Here is an 11,926-nt window from a genome sequence, read left to right on the forward strand (position 1 = left end):
TTGTGTCTCCTTCTCTCTGCCCCTCCCCTGTTCATGCTCTGTCTCTCTCTCTCAATAATAAATAAATGTAAAATAATTTTTTAAGAAAAGAGAGTCAAACACTTAACCAACTGAGCCATCCTGCCATCCCTTACCTTTTTTTCTAGGTCCAATAGCAGTTTTTATTTCTTAGGGACAATGATAAATGGGAATGAAACTCCATAAGGAAGCATGAGCACGAACAACAAAATTACACTTTGGTGGAGTGCCAGATGGATAGCATGCTCCACAGTGTACCTGGTCATGCTCTGGTTTCTCAGATCAACTTTGCCCTGCCCGCAAGTGCCCATTACGAAGGTGGAGGGTGGGGGCAGTGAGGTGGACTGCTTCCCTACTTTGTGCAAAGGAGATAAACATACCTGTCTATTCCGAGAGGCCTCTCAGGGACACTAAAACCTCACCCTCAAGAATGGAGGGCAAATGTGGGGTGCCTGGGCGGCTTAGTCAGGCATCTGACTTTGGCTCAGGTGATGATCTCACGGCCTGTGAGTTCAGTCCCCGGGTGGGGCTCTGTGCCACTGCTTCTGATTCCATCTCTTTCTGTCTCTCTGTCACTCTGTCTCTGCCCCCCCCCACTCGCACTCTGTCTCTCTCTCTCTCTCTCTCAAAAATTAATAGACATTTAAAAAAAAAGAATGGAAGTTGATAGATAAGAATAAGAGGGGCCTGGGTGTCACATATATATACACATAGATACACACACATCTTTTTGTCAATGACAGATTTGCATGACATCATTATGCAGGGACCATGCTAACCTTCTCTGTATCATTCCAATTTTAGAATACGTGCTATATTTTTTCTTCCTTTTTTTACTGAGATATAACTGACATACAACAGTATAGCATTAGTTTCTGATAGATATACAATGTAATGTCTCAATATTTGTATATATTATGAAATGCTCACCACAGTAAGTCTAGTTAACATCCATTACACACAGAATTACAGGGTGTTTTTCTTGTGATAGAGCTTTCCAGATCTACTCTCCTGGCAACTTCCACATACACAATACAGTACCATTAACTATAGTCACCATGACTCTATTTTTAATCAGTATAATTTTTACTGCATTTTGATATCTGATATGACTATTATCCCCTCTTTACTTTTTTCAAGACCATATTATCTTTCATTTTAATCCTACCCTTGCTTTTCAAAATGTCTATTATTCTCATGTGTTTATGCCAAATAATTAAGTCTTAGGTTGCTAAAGAGAAAAAGGATCAAGGGAGAATGGACATTTATAATTTCTTTTTATTTCATTTTCCAAAAATAAGACTGAGAGGCACTTTAAAATTCCTGAAGGGCTAACTGTGGAGGTCGAGGCTGACTCTGGAAGCCAAAACTTCCTGACTTTGACTTCCAGCTCTGCGGCTCACAAGCTGGGTAGGCTTAGGTAAGGTTCTTAACCTCTCTGCGTCCACAATGGCAACACACTGGGATCACAGTAGAACACCTACCACAGTCTTGTTTTGAAGATTGAACAAATGAATACATAAATCTCTTAGACACTGCTCAGCAGGTGGTATGTTCTTAGCAAGTACTGCTTCATGCTAATACCTTCCTAGAACATATGCATCACGAGAACGGAAACTTCTCTTTTAGCCACTGCCCCTTCACCAACATCTAGAAAACAGCAATAAGTGATTGCAGTTCGATTCACTGAAGTTCAACGGATTTTTGTTGGATACTTAGGACAGACCTAATAGGCACCAGTGATTCAGTGATGAGTAAGAATTGAGCCCTGTCCTAGAAAGGTGAAGATAGGGAGGTAATGTTCTCTCTCCACTGTTGCTTTGCATGTGCTGTTCCTCCGCCTGGAATACCGCCCCCCCCCCTCATACGCACTCAAGCACCCACTTCTTCCTCTGATTAATTCCTACATGATTCACATCCTTACAACTCTCGGCTCAGATACTACAGTTCCCCCAGAAAAGCGTTGCTGCCGCGCCCCCCTCCCCGGCCCCCATGGGCGGGGCTCCTTTCACAGCCCCATGCAAACTTCTGTCATGTTCTTAGCAGGTAGTCATTTGTCTGCCTCCTCCTGCGGACTCGACTGAGCAGTCTGAGGTCAGGATGATGGATCACAGCTCTGAGGCCTTCGTGCCCAGCCCCGTGTCTGCCACCGAATGTGTGCATAATACGAGGTAAAGAAACTAAAGATGATGAACAAGCCTGGTAATTTTTACAAGAGGAGGGTTTTGGTCTTGTCTTGTCTTTTCTTTCTTTCTTTCTTTCTTTCTTTCTTTCTTTCTTTCTTTCTTTCTCTTTCTTTCTTTCTTTCTTTCTTTCTTTCTTTCTTTCTTTCTTTCTTTCTGAACAGCTGTGTCATAGCTTTAATAAGAAAGACATGCACTGTACTGCAAATTATTTTAAAATGGCACAATAAGCCAAACTTTATAAAATCTCCTTTTCGCCCTTCCTAGGTACCACATTGTTTTTGCAAGTTACATAAAAGGAACCAAGTGAAATGGTGAGAAATGAAAACAAAATGTCAGTGTTATCACGGGACCCGTAACACTAGTCCAGGGAGCCTGACAGGCAGCTTCGGGACTAGAATCATGTCTACACAGCAGTGGCAAATTTGCTCCTTTATAGATCTGTGGAGGAGAGCGCTTAAGTCCCCCACGTCATAAGTATTTTACAGAATACATTTTAGAATGGTAAAGACATTGAACATCTCGGGTAGTTAAGGGAAAACAAAGGATACTGGTCGAAGTAAGCAAGGGGTTTGGCCAATGTTGAGGGATTAGCTGCTCGGATAATCCCAGCTGTGGTTTAGGTTTACCTCATACGCAGACTGTATCAACCTTATGCTCGTCTGGGATGCAGGGAAGGGAGCCCTTGGTAAGAATGAGCGAAAACGGACTTACTGACGGGAAAGGTTTCATGTTGTCTTGCCCGGCTTCCTTGCCTTCTGGTGACCTTCTGCGTGCTCCTCCGTGGGTGTCTCCCCCCACCTCCTGTCACACCTGTAGGCTCATCTCCAAAAGGCCAGGATCCACTTGCTCTCTCCCCAGAGTTGAAAAAACCTGATAGATCTGGAGTCCGTGAGGCCATTACCATTGGAATGAAAATGGCCCAGAGAGTTTAACATGTGATCTTGATTGAGGCTGTTACTGTTTTAATAGACAAAATCTTAATCCCAGAAAATGAATTCCTGATTTTCAAAGTTTCAGGCATCAAGCAAGCACTGGGAGGGGTTTTGGGGTCTTGCCCACAGCTGTCTACTCCACCTCCTTAGATGGCTCATGTGTCTTAAATTTTCGTTTCTGTTTTTGGAAAAAAAAGTCTCTTCCTTCTTCCATAAAAATTTCCCGAGGGCTGTGACCCCTAAAAAAAATTACAATCACATCTAATGCCTTAAGAAAAAAACCACAAGTATGAAAACTTCCAGGGTAATCTTTCATCCAAATACTTCATATTATCTGAAACTATCAAAAAATCAATCCGGTTATAACCTTCTCCCCCACCCCCTCAGATCAGAGCAGAGGAAAAGGCTTTTGAATCTAACAGCCTTTCCCCAGCTAAAACCAATCTGGGGGGAAAACCCAGCATTCCATCGCGTTCAGGCAAGACTTTCTCAGTTGCTGTTGAAGATTTGCTGCATTAGTTTCACGTTAGGCCTTCTCGCCCCTTTTCCAAATGGTTTACAATCACCCCTCCTTCCCTAGGGGTTTTGGAATGAATCATTCACTTTTCTTTTTTCAAGTACACTATTAAATTAGGCTGCAGCCTGGAACCAAACATTTGTTTTTACAAACATTTCTTTCATGTCATCGCTGTAACGGATACCAGAAATTCAGTAGGCTGGCCCCGTCTCCCACAAGGCAGCGGCAGGGAGGCTGTGCTGCACCATTCGGACAAATTTAAACATCATTTTTTGGAGTCGAGCAATTCATGCTAAAATTAGGAAAGGTCAACTTAAACTTTACATGGAAATTCATAATCTCTTGTAATTTAGCAGCAGTATGTCATTCATGTTGAGTAGAGAAGTTAAAAACGACTTCTTCCTCTGAATCTCCGTCTTATGTAAGATGCCTTTAAAGGACATCCACACGTTAGAATAAACAGTGTTTTTCAAATGCCGGCTTCAAGAACTTCAAGATGCTTTCAGTCCATTTTTAATTTCAGCAAACGGCAATCATTGAATATAAAAATATGTAATTATAATAATGGCTACTCTTTAGTGATGTATTATTAGGAAAATCAGATCTTTACCGAAATACGTAAGCGAGATGACATATGTAAACGCCCCTGGCACCATTCATGAAATCATTCATTCACCCCACGGAGAGTGCCAACGCCATGCCAAGGGTTAGGATGCAGCAATAAGGAAAACACACAAATCCCCCTGATGTGGCTCTTACATTGTGGGGGTGGGTGGAGGTGGGCAGATTATAAGCAAAATAAATCAGCAAGCAGATAGAGAAATGCCATAGAGAAATCAGGGCAGGAAAGGAGCTCCCATAGTGGTGGGGATGGGGGAGAAGTTACAGGAGGGTCAGGGAAGGTGGCATTGGAGGAAGGCCTTAAAGGAGATGTGACTTGAAGAAGAGGATTCCTGGTGGAGGAAACCACAAGTGCAAAGGCCCTGAGGTGGGAGCACCGGGCATGGATGAGGAGCAGCAGAGAGTCCACTGAGACGTGCTGAGTAAGGGAGAGGGGTTAAGTCAGAGAGACAGGTGAGCAGATTACATAAGGCCTTCTGGGGCATTCTGAACACTTGGGCCTTTCAAATGAGGTGGGAAGCCATTGGAGGATTCTGAACAGAGAAATGACATGATCTAACTTAATCTTTGAAAAATGATTTTGGTTGCTGTGTTGCAAATAGAGTTATGAAAGGCAAGCATAGAAGCAGGAAGAATAACAGGATACAGAAATACTTGTTTATTACAAATTGCATTTTTACATGACATTCCTTTTTTTTTACTTTATTCCTCCTTTAAAATTTTTACTTATTTATTCCCCTATTCTCCATGTTTTTGGAGTTGTACTATATTCAAATTTGAAAGTAATAAAAAGAAATTGCATTTCTTTGAAACACCGAGGGCATTTCACACTTCTTACTCAATCAAATTGTTCTCATTGAACTTCTTTTTTTGTTTTCCTTAATCTGGGCAAAAGAGTTAAAAATAGCTGATTCTCTGTGAGCAGAAACAACTACAAATCAACAGTATTAAGGGGAGTGGCCTTAATCCTAACGGCTAACAGTTGCTGAGTGTTCTGCGTATGCTAGAACACACAATGTTTGGTGTTCAACATAAATTAGCTCATTTCATCTTCTTGATGACTTGCTAAACCAGATTCTGTTATTTCCATTTTCCCAGGGGAAGAGAAGTGAAATAACTATGAGAGGTTACGTGGCTGGCAAATGGCCAGCCCTGGATTGGAATTAAGGCCAGGGGGCTCCAAGCCTGTGCAGGTGACCGCCACACCATGTTACTATTACCTCCCAGCCATCCACAGAAACCCCCGCGCTAAGGATCGAGGAGAGAGGAGAGACCACAGGAGACTCAGTTTAATGTCAACACTGTGGAGTAACTCTGTCCGCTCGATTTTACTGTGGTCTATCTGAAGGGATGAGGTGCTAAAAGAAGACACTGGAATGAAAAGACAAAAATTTTTAAAAAAGTAGAGACCAAAGGATAACATATTTGAGGGTTCACCCAACACTGTGCAGGGGATAGAGACTTGCATTTGCTGGCGTCGTGTCCTGTCCCCAGCAGTAAGTCCCGGTCCCTGCCCCCTATACTCTGTTGCACAATGAACAGCATGTTGCGTTTTTCTGCAGAATGTATAAAGCACTCCTCTAGTTCCCTGTGCTGGTTAATGAACAAATGGCATTTCTGTTTATAAATCAGCCTTTTGTGAGTTTGGTTCGCTTGAATCAGCTCCTCCCCCTCCCCTAATGCCTCCCATCCCCCCACCGCCTAGGCTCCACTCTCCCACCCCCAACCCATCCGCTGGCCACAGCTTTATCAGTCCTGGGGCTGCATTACTGCCGCTGCTGGGTTCAAGGTGCCCGCCCGCACCAGACACCCCGAGTCCAATGACTGTTCAGTTGTTTACAATACAAATTTATTTGGGGAAAGGCTTTTGAGTTATTTTTGTACCATGATTTTGATGTTTTTAAGCTTCTCCCATCTAACTGAAGAAGCTTAGTACATTTTGGTACAGAAATTTGGTTTGTCATTTTGTACCCTTGACGGGTCGCCTCTCAGGAATGCATGGGTCCTATCTTACTTGCCATCAGAGGTCGGGGAGGCTGAGGTGGAAGACATTTGTATCTAACGAAGTTAATGTGACATGGATTTCAGACTTATCTCTTGCCAAACTTGGTGAGAAAAGGAACTTGGAGTTTAAATACACTGTTAACTGTCAATATCGGAAAAACACCAAATGGTTCTCTCAGCTTCTTCTCTCTCTTTTTGTGACCAGACTCTTCATCAAGTCTCTGCCTCCCATCTGACTCCTTAGGACTGCTCAGCACACTGTTTTTCTCATGTAAACACTCGATATATTTTGTATATATCACATGCATTTTGGGTGTGTGTTGTGTGTTGGTGGGTGGGTGGGTGTGTATTTCTTTTATAAAAAAAACCTGGCTTCCTCCTTTCTAACAGAATTGCTTGCAAGGAGAAGAACATGCTGGCCAGAGGATAAGAATGAAAAGGAGATTTTATTCTACAGTATGTACTATATTGTACCTTTTGAAATCTGAACAGTGTTTGGGGATTATCCATTGAAGTTCATGAATTGATTCACTTTTAAAATAAAACTACAGTATTTAAAAGAAGTGCATTCTCCTCTATATAGAGTCAAAACCACCATATTTTCATTTGTGAAGAAGGCCTTATATTTTTAATGGAAAATAAATTGCTGTGGATAAATATGGTAGGAAAACATTCTCAAAAGTGATTGTTAAAGGCACTCCCCTCCAATAAATGTTCAGCCATATGCAAATAGAAATTATAACAATATATTCTTAAACATAATCTTAAAGAAATTTTACAACAATGTCATATATCCTCAGTTTATATCAGTAGCAGTAAAATAAAGATATAGCAGCAGATACTGAAAGGCATGTATTACTGAATAAGGACGAAGTATCATACTTAGTGGTGGCAAAATTCTTGAAATACTCCTACTAATGTGAAGAATAATACAAAGATGATGTGATCGCCACTATTTTTTTTAGTATCTGAGAAGACAAAATAGTAAGTACATAATATTGTCAAAGAGAAGGCAGACTTACCATTTGTACATAATATTATCTGCTTGAAAAAAAAAGAAGAATGCATTAAATCTATTAGAACGTATGTCAGGTGGTAGTTACAAAACATTTAAAACTCAATAGGCTGGGTGCGGGGGCAACTGAATATCTATATACCTCACACCACACACAAAGTTCACTGGAAACGGATCATATATCTGAGAACAACAGCTAAAATTGCCAAACTCTTAGAAGAAAATGTAGGAGTAAATCTCTGTAATCTCGGGTTACATAATGAATGGTTTTTTAGCTGTAATACCCAAAGCACAAATGACAAAATAAGAAATAGATTAAGTGGGACTTCGTCAAACTTTAAAACTTTTCTGCTTCAAAACACACCACCAAGAACGTGAAAAAACGACAAACGGAATGGAAAAAAATATTCACCAGTGATATATCTGACTTATCTGATACATCTGATATTCAGAATATATAAAGAACTCTAGCAAGTCAACAATAAGAAGATAAATAATCCAATTTAAAAACAGCCACCAGACTTAAGCAGACTTTTCGCCAAAGCCAACGTACAATGGGTCAAAAAGCACATGAAAAGAAGCTTGTTGTGTTTCAGACACAGTCGGATGTACTGCAGGTGAAGGCGGGTGCTAACCACGACCCTCACAAGACTGCCCCCACCACGTCACCTGCACCTCGGAGCTCCCAGGCCACCCCCACCTCTGCTCAACTAGCTGTTACCACTCAGGTGTTTCCATGACTCCCCTAGATTTGATAATTCACTGGAATGACTCACAGAGCTCAGGAAACTGTACTTATGATTACAGTTTTATTATAAAAAATACAGGTTAGAAACAGCTAATGAAGAGACACATAGAGGGGTGGAGGAGGGGAAATGGGGAGTTACTGCTGACTGGCATGCGGTTTCTTTTTGGGGTGACTAACATATTCTAAAGTAGACAGTGGTGATACTTGCAAAAACCCTGTGAATATACTAAAAAGCCCTGAAGTGCATTCCTTAAATAAGGATGAATTTTAGAGGATGTGAATAATATGTCAATACAGTTGTAATTTAAAATGAGCCAATGGGCTGGGTAAAAGTTAAAGAATATAATGAAAAAATATTCTATTTTACAATAATAACATTAAGAATGAACTTAGCATGAAATATGCTAGGTTAAGAGAAGAATCTACAAATCCTGATCGAGGGTCATAATCAAAAATCTAAATAAATGGAAGGATTAACTCTGTTTCTAGATATTTTGATATTGCAAAGAGTAATTTCTTCCTGAATTCACATATAAATTTGGTATCCCAATGGAAACCCCAAAGGATTTGGGGTAGGGGGTGGGGGAGGAAGAGGAAATGTGCCAAAATTAGCATAAAAAACATATGAAGGAATATATTATATATAATATAGTATAAAATATATTAAAGAAATATGTCAATGTAGGTTCAACAACTGTAGCAAATGTACCAAGAGTGGGGGTGGCTGATCATGGGGGGGGGAAGGGAGAACATGGAAAATCTCTGTACCCTCCTTTTAATTATGCTGTGAATCCAAACCGCTCTAGAAAATAAAGTCAAAAAATATACATAAAAGGCTAAATATGTAAGAATAATGGACATTTTGAAAAAGAAGAGTAGTTAAACATTAAAGATAACATGGTCTTTAAAAATCACAAGATCATATCAGATGTCAAAATACATTATAAAATAATACTGATTAAAAGTGTAGTATAGGCATGGGACTCACAGACAGAATATGCAATCAGAATAAAAAGGCCAGAAGCAGATTTAAATTTTAAAATGTATTATATATTAATAATAGCACTTCAATCTAAGAGAGAAAGGACGGATCATTTCACAAATGTTGGTACACTTGCTTAAACAATAGGAAAAAAGAAAGATTCCTACCCCACTGCTGTAATCAAAAGTTTGGTAGGTTAAAGTTGCAGTGTAAACAAGTCTGATGAATACATAAACTGGGAGAAAAGAAAGTTTCTCTTGGACTACTTACACAATCTTGGATACAGAATATCTTTCTTTTTAGTATTGCAATATAGGCAGGATTAGGAAGAAAAAAATTCACTACATTTGACAACTTAAGATAACCTTCATGCCCAGAAAATTAAATGGAAAATTAAGACAAACTTCAGAAAAACAACTTGGACTATATGCAATTCTATATGTAGAATATACATGTACATATGATCAAGATAGACAGGGCTCTTTTAAAAAGTTTTGTTTAATTTTATTAAAGTTAAAAAAACTTTTTTTAATGTTTATTTTTGAGAGAGGGAGAGAGACAGACTGTGAACAGGGGAGGGGCAGAGAGAGAGAGGGAGACACAGAATCCAAAGCAGGTTCCAGGCTTTGAGCTGTCAGCACAGAGCCCCAGGCAGGGCTCGGAACTCAGGAACCGTGAGATCATGATCTGAGCCAAAGTCAGACACTTAACTGACTGAGCTAGCCAGGTGCTCCTAATTTTATTAAAGTTTTTAAAAAAAATTTAGTAAAATTAATAGTGTTATACTAGTTTCAGATGTATGATATAGCGACTCAACAATTCTATACATTCCTCAGTGTTCTATGAATCCTCTTCATCTATTTCACCCATCCCCACACCCACCTTCCTTCTGGTAACCATCAGTTTTTTCTCTATAGTTAAGAGTCTGGTTTTTGGTTTGCCTCTTTTTTGCTTTGTTTCTTAAATTCCACACTTGTATGAAATCATATGGTATTTGTCTTTCTCTGACTGACTTAATTCACTTAGCATTATGTCCTCTAGATCCACCCATGTTGTTGCAAATGGAAAGATTTCATTCTTTTTCATGGCTGAGTAACATTCCTTTATATACATATATATTATACACATGAGATATATATGTGTTATATATGTATACACATGTTGTACACATTCCTTTCTATATTTAAGATATATGTGTGTTATATATGTATCTATATGTTTCCATATTTTGGCTATTGCAAATAATGCTGCAACAAATATACAGATGCATATCTTTTAGTGTTATTCTTTGGGAAAATACCCATGGCAATTCTTTTTTTAACTTTTTGAGGAACCTCCATACTGTTTTCCACTGTGGCTGTACCAGTGTGCATTCCCACCAACAGTGCACGAGAGTGCCTATTTCTCCATTTCCTTGTCAACACGTGTTTCTTGTGGTTTTGATTTTAGTTATTCTAACGGGTGCAAAGTGATGTCTCATTGTGTTTTTGATTTGCATTTCCCTGATAAGAACTGATGTTGAGCATCTTTTCTTGGGTCGCTTGACCGTCTTTATGTTTTTTTTGGAGAAATGTTTGCTCATGTATAGATAGGCTCTTAAAATTCAGTAAAAGAAATAACAGAATTTAATAGTTTACATTCGGAGGACATGAACAGGTAGTTCACAAAAGAAGCAGTTATATGCTCAATAAATACTTTTTTAAAAATTCAGTCTCACTAGAAATCTAAGAAATGCAACTAAAAACAAGATCCTACTTTTCATCTATTAGATTAACAAAGATGAAAAAGAGTGATATACTCAGGGTAACAAAGATGTGGGGAAAGGACATTTTCAACCACTCTCTGTGGGAATAGAAATAAAACAGTTTAGCATTAAGAGTTTTAAAAAATCTTAAAAACGTGCCCACTCCTTGATCCAGAAATCCTAGTTCTAAGTATTTGCCCTGGAGAAATAACCAGTTATAAGTACAAGGATTTATTTGCAAGGAAGTCCGTTGATAACATTGTTTACAAAAGTTAAAAAAGGGGAGCCTGGGTGGCTCAGTCGGTTGAGCATCTGACTTTAGTTCAGGTCATGATCTCATGGTTTGTGGGTCTGAGCCCTGTGTAAGGCTCTGTGCTGACAGCTAGCTCAGAACCTGGAGCCTGTCTTCGGATTCTGTGTCTCCCTTTCTCTCTGACTCTCCCCTGCTTGCGCTGTCTCTCTGTCTCTCAAAAATAAAAAATGTTTTTAAAAAAGTTAAAAAAAGGAAACAATGTATTTGACAGTAGGGTTATGATATGCCCCAACTATAAACTATTATGCATCTATTAAATAAAATTTCATGGTGTATTTACTGATATGGACACTATTATATATTGGTAAGCTAAGTTATAAAATGGCATGAATATACCTTGTAAAAATTGTAAATGCTATGTATATATACTATTTTGGCAAAGGTCTGATGTCAGTTAACTACGAAGGTTTATTCTGCTGGCAGGATTATGGATAATTTTTCTTTTTCATTGATCCCGCTTTTTATTTTTCTATAATTACAAAATGAAAAGATTTTTAAAAATTTAATGTTTACTTATTTTTGAGAGAGACAGACAGACAGAGTGCTAGCAGAAGAGGAGTAGAGAGAGGAGACACAGAATCTGAAGCAGGGGCCAGGCTCTGCGCTGTCAGCACAGAGCCCGATGTGGGGCTTAAACCCACGGACCAAGAGATCAGGACCTGAGAAATGCTCAAACAACTAAACCACCCAGCCTCCCCCATAATAGATTTTTTAACAAAGAATGACAAAATTCAAACGGAAGGGGGAATATATGGAGAAATTAGCATTACAGAAATTAAAGAGAATCCTGAAGACAAATTCTCTTTGTGACTAAATCTCTGAATGTAAATGAGGCTACTTTGGTAC

At 39.2% G+C, this 11,926-nt stretch overlaps 1 pseudogene; it reads right to left on the reverse strand.

Moving 5' to 3' along the window:
• Positions 1–739: 739 nt before the first annotated feature.
• Positions 740–837, reverse strand: LOC115290948 (annotated as a pseudogene).
• Between the last annotated feature and the right edge of the window lie 11,089 nt (positions 838–11,926).

The sequence above is a fragment of the Suricata suricatta genome, chromosome 4 (assembly GCF_006229205.1).
Source record: "Suricata suricatta isolate VVHF042 chromosome 4, meerkat_22Aug2017_6uvM2_HiC, whole genome shotgun sequence".
Taxonomy (NCBI): Eukaryota; Metazoa; Chordata; class Mammalia; order Carnivora; family Herpestidae; genus Suricata; species Suricata suricatta.